The following is a 20,090-nucleotide window of genomic DNA, read 5'->3' on the forward strand; positions in this document are numbered from 1 at the left end:
GTAAATCTGACAATTAGACAACCATATTTGGCGCAAATATGACATTTGTAAAAATATAATTGATGCAATTGTAACAACTGTAGAATCATAAATGGCGGAAGTCTGACAATTGTAGAATCATAACTGGCGCAAGTCTGACAATTGTAAAATCACAATTGGCGCAAAATTGACAATTGTTACAACATAATTGGCGCAAGTGTAACACTTGTAAAATCATAATTGGCGCAAGTCTGACAATTGCTAAACCATAATTGGCGCTGGTATGACAATTGTAAAAACAAAATTGGCGCAAGTGTAACAACTGTATAATCATAGTTGGCGCAAGTCTGACAATTGTAAAATCATAATTGGCGCAAATCTGACTATTGTAAAATCATAATTGGCGCAAGTATGTCAATTGTTGCAGCATAATTGGCGCAAGTGTAACAATTGTAAAATCATAATTGGCGCAAGTCTGACAATTGTAAAACCATAATTGGCGTAATTCTGACAATTGTAAAACCATATTTGGCTAAAATATGACAATTGTAAAAATATAATCGGCGCAATTGTAACAACTGTAGAATCATAATTGGCGCAAGTCTGACAATTGTAAAATCATAACTGGCGCAAGTATGACAATCGTAAAATCATAATTGGCGCAAAAATGACAATTGTTACAACATAATTGGCGCAAGTGTAACACTTGTAAAATCATAAATAGCGCAAATGTAACAATTGTAAAATCATAATTGGCGCAAGTCTGACAATTGTAAAATCATAATTGGCGTAAATCTGACAATTGTAAAACCATATTTGGCGCAAATATGACAATTGTAAAAATATAATCGGCGCAATTGTAACAACTGTAGAATCATAATTGGCGCAAGTCTGACAATTGTAAAATCATAACTGGCGCAAATCTGAAAATTGTAAAATCACAATTGGCGCAAAAATGACAATTGTTACAACATAATTGGCGCAAGTGAAACACTTGTAAAATCATAAAAGGCGCAAATGTAACAATTGTAAAAGCATAATTTGCGCAAGTGTAACAATTGTAAAATCATAATTGGCACAAGTCTGACAATTGCTAAACCATAATTGGCGCTGGTATGACAATTGTAAAAACAAAATTGGCGCAAGTGTAACAACTGTATAATCATAGTTGGCGCAAGTCTGACAATTGTAAAATCATAAATGGCGCAAATCTGACTATTGTAAAATCATAATTGGCGCAAGTATGTCAATTGTTACAGCATAATTGGCGCAAGTGTAACAATTGTAAAATCATAATTGGCGCAAGTCTGACAATTGTAAAACCATAATTGGCGTAATTCTGACGATTGCAAAACCATAACTGGCGCAAGTCTGACAATTCTAAAATCATAAATGCCGCAAAAATGACAATTGTTACAACATAATTGGCGCAAGTGTAACACTTGTAAAATCATAAGTGGCGCAAAGGTAACAATTGTAAAATCATAATTTGCGCAAGTGTAACAATTGTAAAATCATAATCGGCGCAAGTCTGACAATTGCTAAACCATAATTGGCGCAAATATGACAATTCTAAAAATATAATTGGCGCAATTGTAACAACTGTAGAATCATAATTGGCGCAAGTCTGACAATTGTAAAATCATAACTGGCGCAAGTCTGACAATTCTAAAAGCATAAATGCCGCAAAAATGACAATTGTTACAACATAATTGGCGCAAGTGTAACACTTGTAAAATCATAAGTGGCGCAAATGTAACAATTGTAAAATCATAATTTGCGCAAGTGTAACAATTGTAAAATCATAATTGGCGCAAGTCTGACAATTGCTAAACCATAATTGGCGTAGGTATGACAATTTTAAAAAACATAATTGGCGCAACTGTAACAACTGTCAAAACATAGTTGGCACAAGTCTGACAATTGTAAAATCATCATTGGCGCAAATCTGACTATTGTACAATCCTAATTGGCGCAAGTATGTCAATTGTTACAACATAATTGGCGCAAATGTAACAATTGTAAAATCATAATTGGCGCAAGTCTGACAATTGTAAAACCATAATTGGCGTAATTCTGACAATTGTAAAACCATATTTGGCGCAAATATGACATTTGTAAAAATATAATTGGCGCATTGTAACAACTGTAGAATCATAATTGGCGCAAAAATGACAATTGTTAAAACATAATTGGCGTAAGTGTAAAACTTGTAAAATCATAAATGGCGCAAATGTAACAATTGAAAAATCATAATTGGCGTAAATCTGACAATTAGAAAACCATTTTTGGCGCAAATATGACATTTGTAAAAATATAATTGATGCAATTGTAACAACTGTAGAGTCATAATTGGCGCAAGTCTGACAATTGTAGAACCACAACTGGCGCAAGTCTGAAAATTGTAAAATCACAATTGGCGCAAAATTGACAATTGTTACATAATTGGCGCAAGTGTAACACTTGTAAAATCATAAAAGGCGCAAATGTAACAATTGTAAAAGCATAATTTGCGCAAGTGTAACAATTGTAAAATCATAATTGGCGCAAGTCTGACGATTGCTAAACCATAATTGGCGCTGGTATGACAATTGTAAAAACAAAATTGGCGCAAGTGCAACAACTGTATAATCATGGTTGTCGCAAGTCTGACAATTGTAAAATCATGATTGGCGCAAATCTGACTATTGTAAAATCATAATTGGCGCAAGTATGTCAATTGTTACAGCATAATTGGCGCAATTGTAACAACTGTAGAATCATAATTGGCGCAAGTCTGACAATTGTAAAATCATAACTGGCGCAAGTCTGACAATTCTAAAATCATAAATGCCGCAAAAATGACAATTGTTACAACATAATGGCGCAAGTGTAACACTTGTAAAATCATAAAAGGCGCAAACGTAACAATTGTAAAAGCATAATTTGCTCAAGTGTAACAATTGTAAAATCATAATTGGCGCAAGTCTGACGATTGCTAAACCATAATTGGCGCTGGTATGACAATTGTAAAAACAAAATTGGCGCAAGTGTAACAACTGTATAATCATAGTTGTCGCAAGTCTGACAATTGTAAAATCATAATTGGCGCAAATCTGACTCTTGTAAAATCATAATTGGCGCAAGTATGTCAATTAATACAGCTTAATTGGCGCAAGTGTAACAATTGTGAAATCATAATTGGCGCAAGTCTGACAATTGTAAAACCATAATTGGCGTAATTCTGACGATTGCTAAACCATAATTGGCGCTGGTATGACAATTGTAAAAACAAAATTGGCGCAAGTGTAACAACTGTATAATCAGAGTTGTCGCAAGTCTGACAATTGTAAAATCATAATTGGCGCAAATCTGACTATTGTAAAATCATAATTGGCGCAAGTATGTCAATTGTTACAGCATAATTGGCGCAAGTGTAACAATTGTAAAATCATAATTGGCGCAAGTCTGACAATTTTAAAACCATAATTGGCGTAATTCTGACGATTGCAAAACCATATTTGGCGCAAATATGACAATTCTAAAAATATAATTGGCGCAATTGTAACAACTGTAGAATCATAATTGGCGCAAGTCTGACAATTGTAAAATCATAACTGGCGCAAGTCTGACAATTCTAAAATCATAAATGCCGCAAAAATGACAATTGTTACAACATAATGGCGCAAGTGTAACACTTGTAAAATCATAAAAGGCGCAAACGTAACAATTGTAAAAGCATAATTTGCGCAAGTGTAACAATTGTAAAATCATAATTGGCGCAAGTCTGACGATTGCTAAACCATAATTGGCGCTGGTATGACAATTGTAAAAACAAAATTGGCGCAAGTGTAACAACTGTATAATCATAGTTGTCGCAAGTCTGACAATTGTAAAATCATAATTGGCGCAAATCTTACTATTGTAAAATCATAATTGGCGCAAGTATGTCAATTGTTACAGCATAATTGGCGCAAGTGTAGCAATTGTAAAATCATAATTGGCGCACGTCTGACAATTGTAAAACCATAATTGGCGTAATTCTGACGATTGCAAAACCATATTTGGCGCAAATATGACAATTCTAAAAATATAATTGGCGCAATTGTAACAACTGTAGAATCATAATTGGCGCAAGTCTGACAATTGTAAAATCATAACTGGCGCAAGTCTGACAATTCTAAAATCATAAATGCCGCAAAAATGACAATTGTTACAACATAATGGCGCAAGTGTAACACTTGTAAAATCATAAAAGGCGCAAACGTAACAATTGTAAAAGCATAATTTGCGCAAGTGTAACAATTGTAAAATCATAATTGGCGCAAGCTGACGATTGCTAAACCATAATTGGCGCTGGTATGACAATTGTAAAAACAAAATTGGCGCAAGTGTAACAACTGTATAATCATAGTTGTCGCAAGTCTGACAATTGTAAAATCATAATTGGCGCAAATCTGACTCTTGTAAAATCATAATTGGCGCAAGTATGTCAATTGTTGCAGCATAATTGGCGCAAGTGTAACAATTGTAAAATCATAATTGGCGCAAGTCTGACATTTGTAAAACCATAATTGGCGTAATTCTGACGATTGCAAAACCATATTTGGCGCAAATATGACAATTCAAAAAATATAATTGGCGCAATTGTAACAACTGTAGAATCATAATTGGCGCAAGTCTGACAATTGTAAAATCATAATTAGCGCAAGTCTGACAATTGCAAAACCATAATTGGCGCAAGTATGACTATTGTAAAAATATAATTGGCGCAAGTGTAACAACTGTAAAATCATAATTGGCGCAAATCTGACAATTGTAAAATCATAATTGGCGCAAGTATGACAGTTTTTAAACTATAATTGGCGCAAGCAAAACAATTGTAAAATCATAATTAGCGCAAGTTTGACAACTGTGAAATCATAATTGACGCAAATCTGACAATTGTAAAATCATAATTGGCGCAAGTATGACAATTATTACAACATAATTTGCGCAAGTGTAACAATTGTAAAATCATAAATGGCGCAAGTGTAACAACTCTGAAATCATAGTTGGCGCAAGTCTGACAATTGCAAAACCATAATTGGCGCAAGTATGACTATTGTAAAAATATAATTGGCGCAAGTGTAACAACTGTAAAATCATAATTGGCGCAAATCTGACAATTGTAAAATCATAATTGGCGCAAGTATGACAGTTTTTAAACTATAATTGGCGCAAGCAAAACAATTGTAAAATCATAATTAGCGCAAGTTTGACAACTGTGAAATCATAATTGGCGCAAATCTGACAATTGTAAAATCATAATTGGCGCAAGTATGACAATTATTACAACATAATTTGCGCAAGTGTAACAACTGTAAAATCATAATTGGCGCAAATCTGACAATTGCAAGATCATATTTGGCGCAAGTATGACAAGTTTTAAAATATAATTTGCGCAAGTATGACAATTGTTACAACATAATGACGCAAGTGTAACAACTGTAAAATCATAATTAGCGCAAGTGTAACAACTGTAAAACCATTATTGGCGGAAGTCTGGCAGTTGCAAAACCATAATTGGCGCAAGCATGACAATTGTAAAAATATAATTGGCGCAAGTGTAACAACTTTAAAATCATAATTGGCGCAAATCTGACAATTGTAAAATCATAATTAGCGCAAGTATGACAACTGTGAAGTCATAATTGGCGCAAGTCTGACAATTGTATAATCATAGTTGGCGTAGGTATGACAATTGTAAAAAACATAATTGGCGCAACTGTAACAACTGTCAAAACATAGTTGGCACAAGTCTGACAATTGTAAAATCATCATTGGCGCAAATCTGACTATTGTAAAATCATAATTGGCGCAAGTATGTCAATTGTTACAACATAATTGGCGCAAATGTAACAATTGTAAAATCATAATTGGCGCAAGTCTAACAATTGTAAAACCATAATTGGCGTAATTCTGACAATTGTAAAACCATATTTGGCGCAAATATGACATTTGTAAAAATGTAATTGGCGCAATTGTAACAATTGTAGAATCATAATTGGCGCAAGTCTGTCAATTGTAAAATCATAATTAGCGCAAGTCTGACAATTGCAAAACCATAATTGGCGCAAGTATGACTATTGTAAAAATATAATTGGCGCAAGTGTAACAACTGTAAAATCATAATTGGCGCAAATCTGACAATTGTAAAATCATAATTGGCGCAAGTATGACAGTTTTTAAACTATAATTGGCGCAAGCAAAACAATTGTAAAATCATATTTAGCGCAATTTTGACAACTGTGAAATCATAATTGGCGCAAGTCTGACAATTGTAAAATCATAATTGGCGCAAGTATGACAATTATTACAACATAATTTGCGCAAGTGTAACAATTGTAAAATCATAAATGGCGCAAGTGTAACAACTCTGAAATCATAATTGGCGCAAGTCTGACAATTGCAAAACCATAATTGGCGCTAGTATGACAATTGTAAAAATATAATTGGCGCAAGTGTAACAACTGTAAAATCATAATTGGCGCAAATCTGACAATTGTAAGATCATAATTGGCGCAAGTATGACAAGTTTTAAAATATAATTTGCGCAAGTATGACAATTGTTACAACATAATGACGCAAGTGTAACAACTGTAAAACCATAATTGGCGGAAATCTGGCAGTTGCAAAACCATAACTGGCGCAAGTATGACAATTGTAAAAATATAATTGGCGCAAGTGTAACAACTTTAAAATCATAATTGGCGCAAATCTGACAATTGTAAAATCATAATTAGCGAAAGTTTGACAACTGTGAAGTCATAATTGGCGCAAGTCTGACAATTGTATAATCATAATTGGCGTAGGTATGACAATTGTAAAAAACATAATTGGCGCAACTGTAACAACTGTCAAAACATAGTTGGCACAAGTCTGACAATTGTAAAATCATCATTGGCGCAAATCTGACTATTGTAAAATCATAATTGGCGCAAGTATGTCAATTGTTACAACATAATTGGCGCAAATGTAACAATTGTAAAATCATAATTGGCGCAAGTCTGACAATTGTAAAACCATAATTGGCGTAATTCTGACAATTGTAAAACCATATTTGGCGCAAATATGACATTTGTAAAAATATAATTGGCGCAATTGTAACAATTGTAGAATCATAATTGGCGCAAGTCTGACAATTGTAAAATCATAATTAGCGCAAGTCTGACAATTTTATAATCATAATTGGCGTAGGTATGACAATTGTAAGAAACATAATTGGCGCAACTGTAACAACTGTCAAAACATAGTTGGCACAAGTCTGACAATTGTAAAATCATCATTGGCGCAAATCTGACTATTGTAAAATCATAATTGGCGCAAGTATGTCAATTGTTACAACATAATTGGCGCAAATGTAACAATTGTAAAATCATAATTGGCGCAAGTCTGACAATTGTAAAACCATAATTGGCGTAATTCTGACAATTGTAAAACCATATTTGGCGCAAACATGACATTTGTAAAAATATAATTGGCGCAATTGTAACAATTGTAAAATCATAATTGGCGCAAATCTGACAATTGTAAAATCATAATTGGCGCAAGTATGACAGTTTTTAAACTATAATTGGCGCAAGCAAAACAATTGTAAAATCATATTTAGCGCAAGTTTGACAACTGTGAAATCATAATTGGCGCAAGTCTGACAGTTGTAAAATCATAATTGGCGCAAGTATGACAATTATTACAACATAATTTGCGCAAGTGTAACAATTGTAAAATCATAAATGGCGCAAGTGTAACAACTCTGAAATCATAATTGGCGCAAGTCTGACAATTGCAAAACCATAATTGGCGCTAGTATGACAATTGTAAAAATATAATTGGCGCAAGTGTAACAACTGTAAAATCATAATTGGCGCAAATCTGACAATTGTAAGATCATAATTGGCGCAAGTGTGACAAGTTTTAAAATATAATTTGCGCAAGTATGACAATTGTTACAACATAATGACGCAAGTGTAACAACTGTAAAATCATAATTAGCGCAAGTGTAACAACTGTAAAACCATAATTGACGGAAATCTGGCAGTTGCAAAACCATAATTGACGCAAGTATGACAATTGTAAAAATATAATTGGCGCAAGTGTAACAACTTTAAAATCATAATTGGCGCAAATCTGACAATTGTAAAATCATAATTAGCGCAATTTTGACAACTGTGAAGTCATAATTGGCGCAAGTCTGACAATTGTATAATCATAATTGGCGTATGTATAACAATTATAAAAAACATAATTGGCGCAACTGTAACAACTGTCAAAACATAGTTGCCACAAGTCTGACAATTGTAAAATCATCATTGGCGCAAATCTGACTATTGTAAAATCATAATTGGCGCAAGTATGTCAATTGTTACAACATAATTGGCGCAAATGTAACAATTGTAAAATCATAATTGGCGCAAGTCTGACAATTGTAAAACCATAATTGGCGTAATTCTGACAATTGTAAAACCATATTTGGCGCAAATATGACATTTGTAAAAATATAATTGGCGCAATTGTAACAATTGTAGAATCATAATTGGCGCAAGTCTGACAATTGTAAAATCATAATTAGCGCAAGTCTGACAATTGCAAAACCATAATTGGCGCAAGTATGACTATTGTAAAAATATAATTGGCGCAAGTGTAACAACTGTAAAATTATAATTGGCGCAAATCTGACAATTGTAAAATCATAATTGGCGCAAGTATGACAGTTTTTAAACTATAATTGGCGCAAGCAAAACAATTGTAAAATCATATTTAGCGCAAGTTTGACAACTGTGAAATCATAATTGGCGCAAGTCTGACAATTGTAAAATCATAATTGGCGCAAGTATGACAATTATTACAACATAATTTGCGCAAGTGTAACAATTGTAAAATCATAAATGGCGCAAGTGTAACAAGTCTGAAATCATAATTAGCGCAAGTCTGACAATTGCAAAACCATAATTGGCGCTAGTATGACAATTGTAAAAATATAATTGGCGCAAGTGTAACAACTGTAAAATCATAATTGGCGCAAATCTGACAATTGTAAGATCATAATTGGCGCAAGTATGACAAGTTTTAAAATATAATTTGCGCAAGTATGACAATTGTTACAACATAATGACGCAAGTGTAACAACTGTAAAATCATAATTAGCGCAAGTGTAACAACTGTAGAACCATAATTGGCGGAAATCTGGCAGTTGCAAAACCATAATTGGCGCAAGTATGACAATTGTAAAAATATAATTGGCGCAAGTGTGACAACTTTAAAATCATAATTGGCGCAAATCTGACAATTGTAAAATCATAATTAGCGCAAGTTTGACAACTGTGAAGTCATAATTGGCGCAAGTCTGACAATTGTATAATCATAATTGTCTCAAGTATGACAATTGTAACAATATAATAGACGCAAGTGTAACAATTGTAAAATCATAATTGGCGCATGTGTAACAACTGTAAAATCATAATTGGCGCAAGTCTGCCAATTGAAAAACCATAATTGGCTAAAGTATGACAATTGTAAAAATATAATTGGCGCTAGTGTAACAACTGTAAAATCATAATTGGCACAAGTCTGACAATTGTAAAATCATAATTGGCGTAATTCTGACAATTGTAAAACCATATTTGGCGCAAACATGACAATTATAAAAAATATAATTGGCGCAATTGTAACAACTGTAGAATCATAATTGGTGCAAGTCTGACAATTGTAAAATCATAACTGGCGCAAGTCTGACAATTGTAAAATCATAATTGGCGCAAAAATGACAATTGTTACAACATAATTGGCGCAAGTGTAACACTTGTAAAATCATAAATGGCGCAAATGTAACAATTGTAAAATCATAATTGGCGCAAGTCTAACAATTGTAAAACCATAATTGGCGTAATTCTGACAATTTTAAAACCATATTTGGCGCAAATATGGCAATTGTAAAAATATAATTGGCGCAATTGTAACAATTGTAGAATCATAATTGGCGCAAGCCGGACAATTGTAAAATCATAACTGGCGCAAGTCTGGCAATTGTAAAATCATAATTGGCGCAAAAATGACAATTGTTACATCATAATTGGCGCAAGTGTAACACTTGTAAAACCATAAATGGCGCAAATGTAACATTTGTAAAATCATAATTGGCGCAAGTCTGACAATTGTAAAATCATAATTGGCGTAATTCTGACAATTGTAAAACCATATTTGGCGCAAATATGACAATTGCAAAAATATAATTGGCGCAACTGTAACAACTGTAGAATCATAATTGGCGCAAGTCTGACAATTGTAGAATCATAACTGGCGCAAGTCTGACAATTGTAAAATCATAATTGGCGCAAAATTGACAATTGTTACAACATAATTGGCGCAAGTGTAACATTGTAAAATCATAAATGGTGCAAATGTAACAATTGTAAAATCATAATTTGCGCAAGTGTAACAATTGTAAAATCATAATTGGCGCAAGTCTGACAACTGCTAAACCATAATTGGCGCAGGTATGACAATTTTAAAAACATAATTGGCGCAAGTGTAACAACTGTAAAATCATAATTGGCGCAAGTCTGACAATTGTAAAATCATAATTGGCGCAAATCTGACAATTGTAAAACCATAATTGGCGTAATTCTGACAATTGTAAAACCATATTTGGTGCAAATTTGACAAGTGTAAAAATATAATTGGCGCAATTGTAACAACTGTAGAATCATAATTGGCGCAAGTCTGACAATTGTAAAATCATAACTGGCGCAAATCTGACAATTGTAAAACCATAATTGGCGTAATTCTGACAATTGTAAAACCATATTTGGTGCAAATTTGACAATTGTAAAAATATAATTGGCGCAATTGTAACAACTGTAGAATCATAATTGGCGTAAGTATGTCAATCGTTACAGCATAATTGACGCAAGTGTAACAACTGTAAAATCATAATTGGCGCAAGTCTGACAATTGTAAAACCATAATTGGCGTATTTCTGACAATTGTAAAACCATATTTGGTGCAAATTTGACAATTGTAAAAATATAATTGGCGCAATTGTAACAACTGTAGAATCATAATTTGCGCAAGTGTAACAATTGTAAAATAATAATTTGCGCAAGTCTGACAATTGCTAAACCATAGTTGGCGCAGGTATGACAATTGTAAAAACATCATTGGCGCACGTGTGAAAACTGTAAAATCATAGTTGGCGCAAGTCTGACAATTGTAAAATCATAATTGGCGCAAATCTGACTATTCTAAAATCATAATTGGCGCAGGTATGTCAATTGTTACAACATAATTGGCGCAAATGTAACAATATTAAAATCATAATTGGCGCAAGTCTGACAATTGCAAAACCATAATTGGCGTAATTCTGACAATTGTAAAACCATATTTGGCGCAAGTCTGACAATTGTAAAATCATAATTGGCGCAAGTCTGACTATTGTAAAATCATAATTGGCGCAAATCTGACAATTGTAAAACCATAATTGGCGTATTTCTGACAAATGTAAAACCATATTTGGTGCAAATAAGACAATTGTAAAAATATAATTGGCGCAATTGTAACAACTGTAGAATCATAATTGGCGTAAGTATGTCAATTGTTACAGCATAATTGACGCAAGTGTAACAACTGTAAAATCATAATTGGCGCAAGTCTGACAATTGTAAAACCATAATTGGCGTATTTCTGACAATTGTAAAACCATATTTGGTGCAAATTTGACAATTGTAAAAATATAATTGGCGCAATTGTAACAACTGTAGAATCATAATTGGTGCAAGTCTGACAATTGTAAAATCATAACTGGCGCAAGTCTGACAATTGTAAAATCATAATTGGCGCAAAAATGACAATTGTAAAATCATAATTTGCGCAAGTGTAACAATTGTAAAATCATAATTTGCGCAAGTCTGACAATTGCTAAACCATAGTTGGCGCAGGTATGACAATTGTAAAAACATCATTGGCGCACGTGTGAAAACTGTAAAATCATAGTTGGCGCAAGTCTGACAATTGTAAAATCATAATTGGCGCAAATCTGACTATTCTAAAATCATAATTGGCGCAAGTATGTCAATTGTTACAACATAATTGGCGCAAATGTAACAATATTAAAATCATAATTGGCGCAAGTCTGACAATTGCAAAACCATAATTGGCGTAATTCTGACAATTGTAAAACCATATTTGGCGCAAATAAGACAATTGTAAAAATATAATTGGCGCAATTGTAACAACTGTAGAATCATAATTGGCACAAGTCTGAAAATTGTAAAATCATAACTGGCGCAAGTCTGACAATTGTAAAATCATAATTGGCGCAAAAATGACAATTGCTACAACATAATTGGTGCAAGTCTAACACTAGTAAAATCATAAATGGCGCAAATGTAACAATGGTAAAATAATAATTGGCGCTAGTCTGACAAATGTAAAATCATAATTGGCGTAATTCTGTCAATTGTAAAACCATATTTGGCGCAAATATGACAATTGTAAAAACATAATTGGCGCAATTGTAACAACTGTAGAATTATAATTGGCGCAATTCTGACAATTGTAAAATCATAACTGGCGCAAGTCTGACCATTGTAAAATCATAATTGGCGCAAGTGTAACAATTGTAAAATCATAATTGGCGCAATTCTGACAATTGCTAAACCATAATTGGCGCAGGTATGACAATTGTAAAAACATAATTGGCGCAAGTGTAACAATTGTAAAATCATAATTGGCGCAAATCTGACTATTGTAAAATCATATTTGGGACAAGTATGCCAATTGTTACAACATAACTGGCGCAATTGTAAAATCATAATTGGCGCAAATCTGACTATTCTAAAATCATAATTGGCGCAAGTATGTCAATTGTTACAACATAATTGGCGCAAATGTAACAATATTAAATCATAATTGGCGCAAGTCTGACAATTGCAAAACCATAATTGGCGTAATTCTGACAATTGTAAAACCATATTTGGCGCAAATAAGATAATTGTAAAAATATAATTGGCGCAATTGTAACAACTGTAGAATCATAATTGGCACAAGTCTGACAATTGTAAAATCATAACTGGCGCAAGTCTGACAATTGTAAAATCATAATTGGCGCAAAAATGACAATTGCTACAACATAATTGGTGCAAGTCTAACACTTGTAAAATCATAAATGGCGCAAATGTAACAATGGTAAAATAATAATTGGCGCTAGTCTGACAATTGTAAAATCATAATTGGCGTAATTCTGTCAATTGTAAAACCATATTTGGCGCAAATATGACAATTGTAAAAACATAATTGGCGCAATTGTAACAACTGTAGAATTATAATTGGCGCAATTCTGACAATTGTAAAATCATAACTGGCGCAAGTCTGACCATTGTAAAATCATAATTGGCGCAAGTCTGACAATTGCTAAACCATAATTGGCGCAGGTATGACAATTGTAAAAACATAATTGGCGCAAGTGTAACAATTGTAAAATCATAATTGGCGCAAATCTGACTATTGTAAAATCATATTTGGGGCAAGTATGCCAATTGTTACAACATAACTGGCGCAATTGTAAAATCATAATTGGCGCAAATCTGACTATTCTAAAATCATAATTGGCGCAAGTATGTCAATTGTTACAACATAATTGGCGCAAATGTAACAATATTAAAATCATAATTGGCGCAAGTCTGACAATTGCAAAACCATAATTGGCGTAATTCTGACAATTGTAAAACCATATTTGGCGCAAATCAGACAATTGTAAAAATATAATTGGCGCAATTGTAACAACTGTAGAATCATAATTGGCACAAGTCTGACAATTGTAAAATCATAACTGGCGCAAGTCTGACAATTGTAAAATCATAATTGGCGCAAAAATGACAATTGCTACAACATAATTGGTGCAAGTCTAACACTTGTAAAATCATAAATGGCGCAAATGTAACAATGTAAAATAATAATTGGCGCTAGTCTGACAATTGTAAAATCATAATTGGCGTAATTCTGTCAATTGTAAAACCATATTTGGCGCAAATATGACAATTGTAAAAACATAATTGGCGCAATTGTAACAACTGTAGAATTATAATTGGCGCAATTCTGACAATTGTAAAGTCATAACTGGCGCAAGTCTGACCATTGTAAAATCATAATTGGCGCAAGTGTAACAATTGTAAAATCATAATTGGCGCAAGTCTGACAATTTCTAAACCATAATTGGCGCAGGTATGACAATTGTAAAAACATAATTGGCGCAAGTGTAACAATTGTAAAATCATAATTGGCGCAAATCTGACTATTGTAAAATCATATTTGGCGCAAGTATGCCAATTGTTACAACATAACTGGCGCAAATGTAACAATTGTAAAATCATAATTGGCGCAAGTCTGACAATTGTAAAACCATACTTGGCGCAAATATGACAATTGAAAAAATATAATTGGCGCATTTGTAACAACTGTAAAATCATAATTGGCGCAAGTCTGACAATTGCTAAACCATAATTGGCGCAGGTATGACAATTGTAAAAACATAATTGGCGCAAGTGTAACAATTGTAAAATCATAATTGGCGCAAATCTGACTATTGTAAAATCATATTTGGCGCAAGTATGCCAATTGTTACAATATAACTGGCGCAAATGTAACAATTGTAAAATCATAATTGGCGCAAGTCTGACAATTGTAAAACCATAATTGGCGTAATTCTGACAATTGTAAAACCATATTTGGCGCAAATATGACAATTGTAAAAACATAATTGGCGCAATTGTAACAACTGTAGAATTATAATTGGCGCAATTCTGACAATTGTAAAATCATAACTGGCGCAAGTCTGACCATTGTAAAATCATAATTGGCGCAAGTGTAACAATTGTAAAATCATAATTGGCGCAAGTCTGACAATTGCTAAACCATAATTGGCGCAGGTATGACAATTGTAAAAACATAATTGGCGCAAGTGTAACAATTGTAAAATCATAATTGGCGCAAATCTGACTATTGTAAAATCATATTTGGCGCAAGTATGCCAATTGTTACAACATAACTGGCGCAAATGTAACAATTGTAAAATCATAATTGGCGCAAGTCTGACAATTGTAAAACCATACTTGGCGCAAATATGACAATTGTAAAAATATAATTGGCGCATTTGTAACAACTGTAAAATCATAATTGGCGCAAGTCTGACAATTGCTAAACCATAATTGGCGCAGGTATGACAATTGTAAAAACATAATTGGCGCAAGTGTAACAATTGTAAAATCATAATTGGCGCAAATCTGACTATTGTAAAATCATATTTGGCGCAAGTATGCCAATTGTTACAACATAACTGGCGCAAATGTAACAATTGTAAAATCATAATTGGCGCAAGTCTGACAATTGTAAAACCATAATTGGCGTAATTCTGACAATTGTAAAACCATAATTGGCGTAATTCTGACAATTGCTAAACCATAATTGGCGCAGGTATGACAATCGTAAAAACATAATTGGCGCAAGTGTAACAATTGTAAAATTATAATTGGCGCAAATCTGACTATTGTAAAATCATATTTGGCGCAAGTATGCCAATTGTTACAACATAATTGGCGCAAATGTAACAATTGTAAAATCATAATTGGCGCAAGTCTGACAATTTTAAAACCCTAATTGGCGTAATTCTGACAATTGTAAAGCCATATTTGGCGCAAATATGACAATTGTAAAAATTTAATTGGGGCAATTGTAACAACTGTAGAATCATAATTGGCACAAGTCTGACAATTGTAAAATCAAAACTGGCGCACGTCTGACAATTGTAAAATCATAATTGGCGCAAGTCTGACAATTGTAAAACCATAATTGGCGTAATTCTGACAATTGTAAAACCATATTTGACGCAAATATGACAATTGAAAAAATATAATTGGCGCAATTGTAACAACTGTAGAATCATAATTGGAACAAGTCTGACAATTGTAAAACCATAATTGGCTTAATTCTGACAATTGCTAAACCATAATTGGCGCAGGTATGACAATCGTAAAAACATAATTGGCGCAAGTGTAACAATTGTAAAATTATAATTGGCGCAAATCTGACTATTGTAAAATCATATTTGGCGCAAGTATGCCAATTGTTACAACATAATTGGCGCAAATGTAACAATTGTAAAATCATAATTGGCGCAAGTCTGACAATTGTAAAACCATAATTGGCGTAATTCTGACAATTGTAAAGCCATATTTGGCGCAAATATGACAATTGTAAAAATTTAATTGGGGCAATTGTAACAACTGTAGAATCATAATTGGCACAAGTCTGACAATTGTAAAATCAAAACTGGCGCAAGTCTGACAATTGTAAAATCATAATTGGCGCAAAAATGACAATCGTTACAACATAATTGGCGCAAGTGTAACACTTGTAAAATCATAAATGGCGCAAATGTAACAATTGTAAAATCATAGTTGGCGCAAGTCTGACAATTGTAAAATCATAATTGGCGTAATTCTGACAATTGTAAAACCATATTTGGCGCAAATATGACAATTGTAAAAATATAATTGGCGCAATTGTAACAACTGTAGAATCATAATTGGAGCAAGTCTGACAATTGCAAAATCATAATTGGCGCAAATCTGACTATTGTAAAATCATATTTGGCGCAAGTATGCCAATTGTTACAACATAATTGGCGCAAATGTAACAATTGTAAAATCATAGTTGGCGCAAGTCTGACAATTGTAAAACCTTAATTGGCGTAATTCTGACAATTGTAAAACCATATTTGGCGCAAATATGACAATTGTAAAAATATAATTGGTGCAATTGTAACAACTGAAAAATCATAATTGGCGCAAGTGTAACAATCGTAAAATCATAATTGGCGCAAGTCTGACAATTGCTAAACCATAATTGGCGCAGGTATGACAATTGTAAAAACATAATTGGCGCAAGTGTAACAATTGTAAAAGCATAATTGGCGCAAATCTGACTATTGTAAAATCATATTTGGCGCAAGTATGCCAATTGTTACAACATAATTGGCGCAAATGTAACAATTGTAAAATCATAATTGGCGCAAGTCTGACAATTGTAAAACCATAATTGGCGTAATTCTGACAATTGTAAAACCATATTTGGCGCAAATATGACAATTGTAAAAATATAATTGGCGCAATTGTAACAACTGTAGAATCATAATTGGCACAAGTCTGACAATTGTAAAATCATAACTGGCGCAAGTCTGACAACTGTAAAATCATAATTGGCGCAAAAATGACAATTGTTACAACATAATTGGCGCAAGTGTAACACTTGTAAAATCATAAATGGCGCAAATGTAACAATTGTAAAATCATAGTTGGCGCAAGTCTGACAATTGTAAAACCATAATTGGCGTAATTCTGACAATTGTAAAACCATATTTGGCGCAAATATGACAATTGTAAAAAAATAATTGGCGCAATTGTAACAACTGTAGAATCATAATTTGCGCAAGTCTGACAATTGTAAAATCATAATTGGCGCAAATCTGACTATTGTAAAATCATATTTGGCGCAAGTATGCCAATTGTTACAACATAATTGGCGCAAATGTAACAATTGTAAAATCATAATTGGCGCAAGTCTGACAATTGTAAAACCATAATTGGCGTAATTCTGACAATTGTAAAACCATATTTGGCGCAAATATGACAATTGTAAAAATATTATTGGCGCAATTGTAACAACTGTAGAATCATAATTGGCACAAGTCTGACAATTGTAAAATCATAACTGGCGCAAGTCTGACAATTGTGAAATCATAATTGGCGCAAAAATGGCAATTGTTACAACATAATTGGCGCAAGTGTAACACTTGTAAAATCATAAATGGCGCAATTGTAACAATTGTAAAATCATAATTGGCGCAAGTCTGACAATTGTAAAATCATAATTGGCGTAATTCTGACAATTGTAAAACCATATTTGGCGCAAATATGACAATTGTAAAAATAAAATTGGCACAATTGTAACAACTGTAGAATCATGATTGGCGCAAGTCTGACAATTGTAAAATCATAACTGTCGCAGGTATGATAATTGTAAAAACATAATTGGCGCAAGTGTAACAATTGTAAAATCATAATTGGCGCAAATCTGACTATTGTAAAATCATATTTGGCGCAAGTATGCCAATTGTTACAACATAATTGGCGCAAATGTAACAATTGTAAAATCATAATTGGCGCAAGTCTGACAATTGTAAAACCATAATTGGCGTAATTCTGACAATTGTAAAACCATAATTGGCGTAATTCTGACAATTGTAAAACCATATTTGGCGCAAATATGACAATTGTAAAAATAAAATTGGCGCAATTGTAACAACTGTAGAATCATGATTGACGCAAGTCTGACAATTTTAAAATCATAACTGGCGCAGTTTTGACAATTGTAAAAACATAATTGGCGCAAGTGTAACAATTGTAAAATCATAATTGGCGTAATTCTGACAATTGTAAAACCATATTTGGCGCAAATATGACAATTGTAAAAATAAAATTGGCGCAATTGTAACAACTGTAGAATCATGATTGGCGCAAGTCTGACAATTGTAAAATCATAACTGGCGCAGGTATGACAATTGTAAAAACATAATTGGCGCAAGTGTAACAATTGTAAAATCATAATTGGCGCAAATCTGACTATTGTAAAATCATATTTGGCGCAAGTATGCCAATTGTTACAACATAATTGGCGCAAATGTAACAATTGTAAAATCATAATTGGCGCAAGTCTGACAATTGTAAAACCATAATTGGCGTAATTCTGACAATTGTAAAACCATAATTGGCGTAATTCTGACAATTGTAAAACCATATTTGGCGCAAATATGACAATTGTAAAAATATAATTGGCGCAATTGTAACAACTGTAGAATCATAATTGGCACAAGTCTGACAATTGTAAAATCATAACTGGCGCAAGTCTGACAATTGTGAAATCATAATTGGCGCAAAAATGGCAATTGTTACAACATAATTGGCGCAAGTGTAACACTTGTAAAATCATAAATGGCGCAATTGTAACAATTTTAAAATCATAATTGGCGCAAGTCTGACAATTGTAAAACCACAATTGGCGTAATTCTGACAATTGTAAAACCATATTTGGCGCAAATATGACAATTGTAAAAATAAAATTGACGCAATTGTAACAACTGTAGAATCATAATTGGCGCAAGTCTGACAATTGTAAAATCTTAACTGGCGCAGGTATGACAATTGTAAAAACATAATTGGCGCAAGTGTAACAATTGTAAAATCATAATTGGCGCAAATCTGACTATTGTAAAATCATATTTGGCGCAAGTATGCCAATTGTTACAACATAATTGGCGCAAATGTAACAATTGTAAAATCATAATTGGCGCAAGTCTGACAATTGTAAAACCATAATTGGCGTAATTCTGACAATTGTAAAACCATATTTGGCGCAAATATGACAATTGTAAAAATATAATTGGCGCAATTGTAACAACTGTAGAATCATAATTGGCACAAGTCTGACAATTGTAAAATCATAACTGGCGCAAGTCTGACAACTGTATAATCATAATTGGCGCAAAAATGACAATTGTTACAACATAATTGGCGCAAGTGTAACACTTGTAAAATCATAAATGGCGCAAATGTAACAATTGTAAAATCATAGTTGGCGCAAGTCTGACAATTGTAAAATCATAATTGGCGCAAATCTGACTATTGTAAAATCATATTTGGCGCAAGTATGCCAATTGTTACAACATAATTGGCGCAAATGTAACAATTGTAAAATCATAATTGGCGCAAGTCTGACGATTGTAAAACCATAATTGGCGTAATTCTGACAATTGTAAAACCATATTTGGCGCAAATATGACAATTGTAAAAATATAATTGGCGCAATTGTAACAACTGTAGAATCATAATTGGCACAAGTCTGACAATTGTAAAATCATAACTGGCGCAAGTCTGACAATTGTGAAATCATAATTGGCGCAAAAATGGCAATTGTTACAACATAATTGGCGCAAGTGTAACACTTGTAAAATCGTAAATGACGCAATTGTAACAATTGTAAAA

The sequence above is a fragment of the Convolutriloba macropyga genome, chromosome 4 (genome assembly GCF_964194025.1).
Source record: "Convolutriloba macropyga chromosome 4, txConMacr16.3, whole genome shotgun sequence".
Classification (NCBI taxonomy): domain Eukaryota; kingdom Metazoa; phylum Xenacoelomorpha; order Acoela; family Convolutidae; genus Convolutriloba; species Convolutriloba macropyga.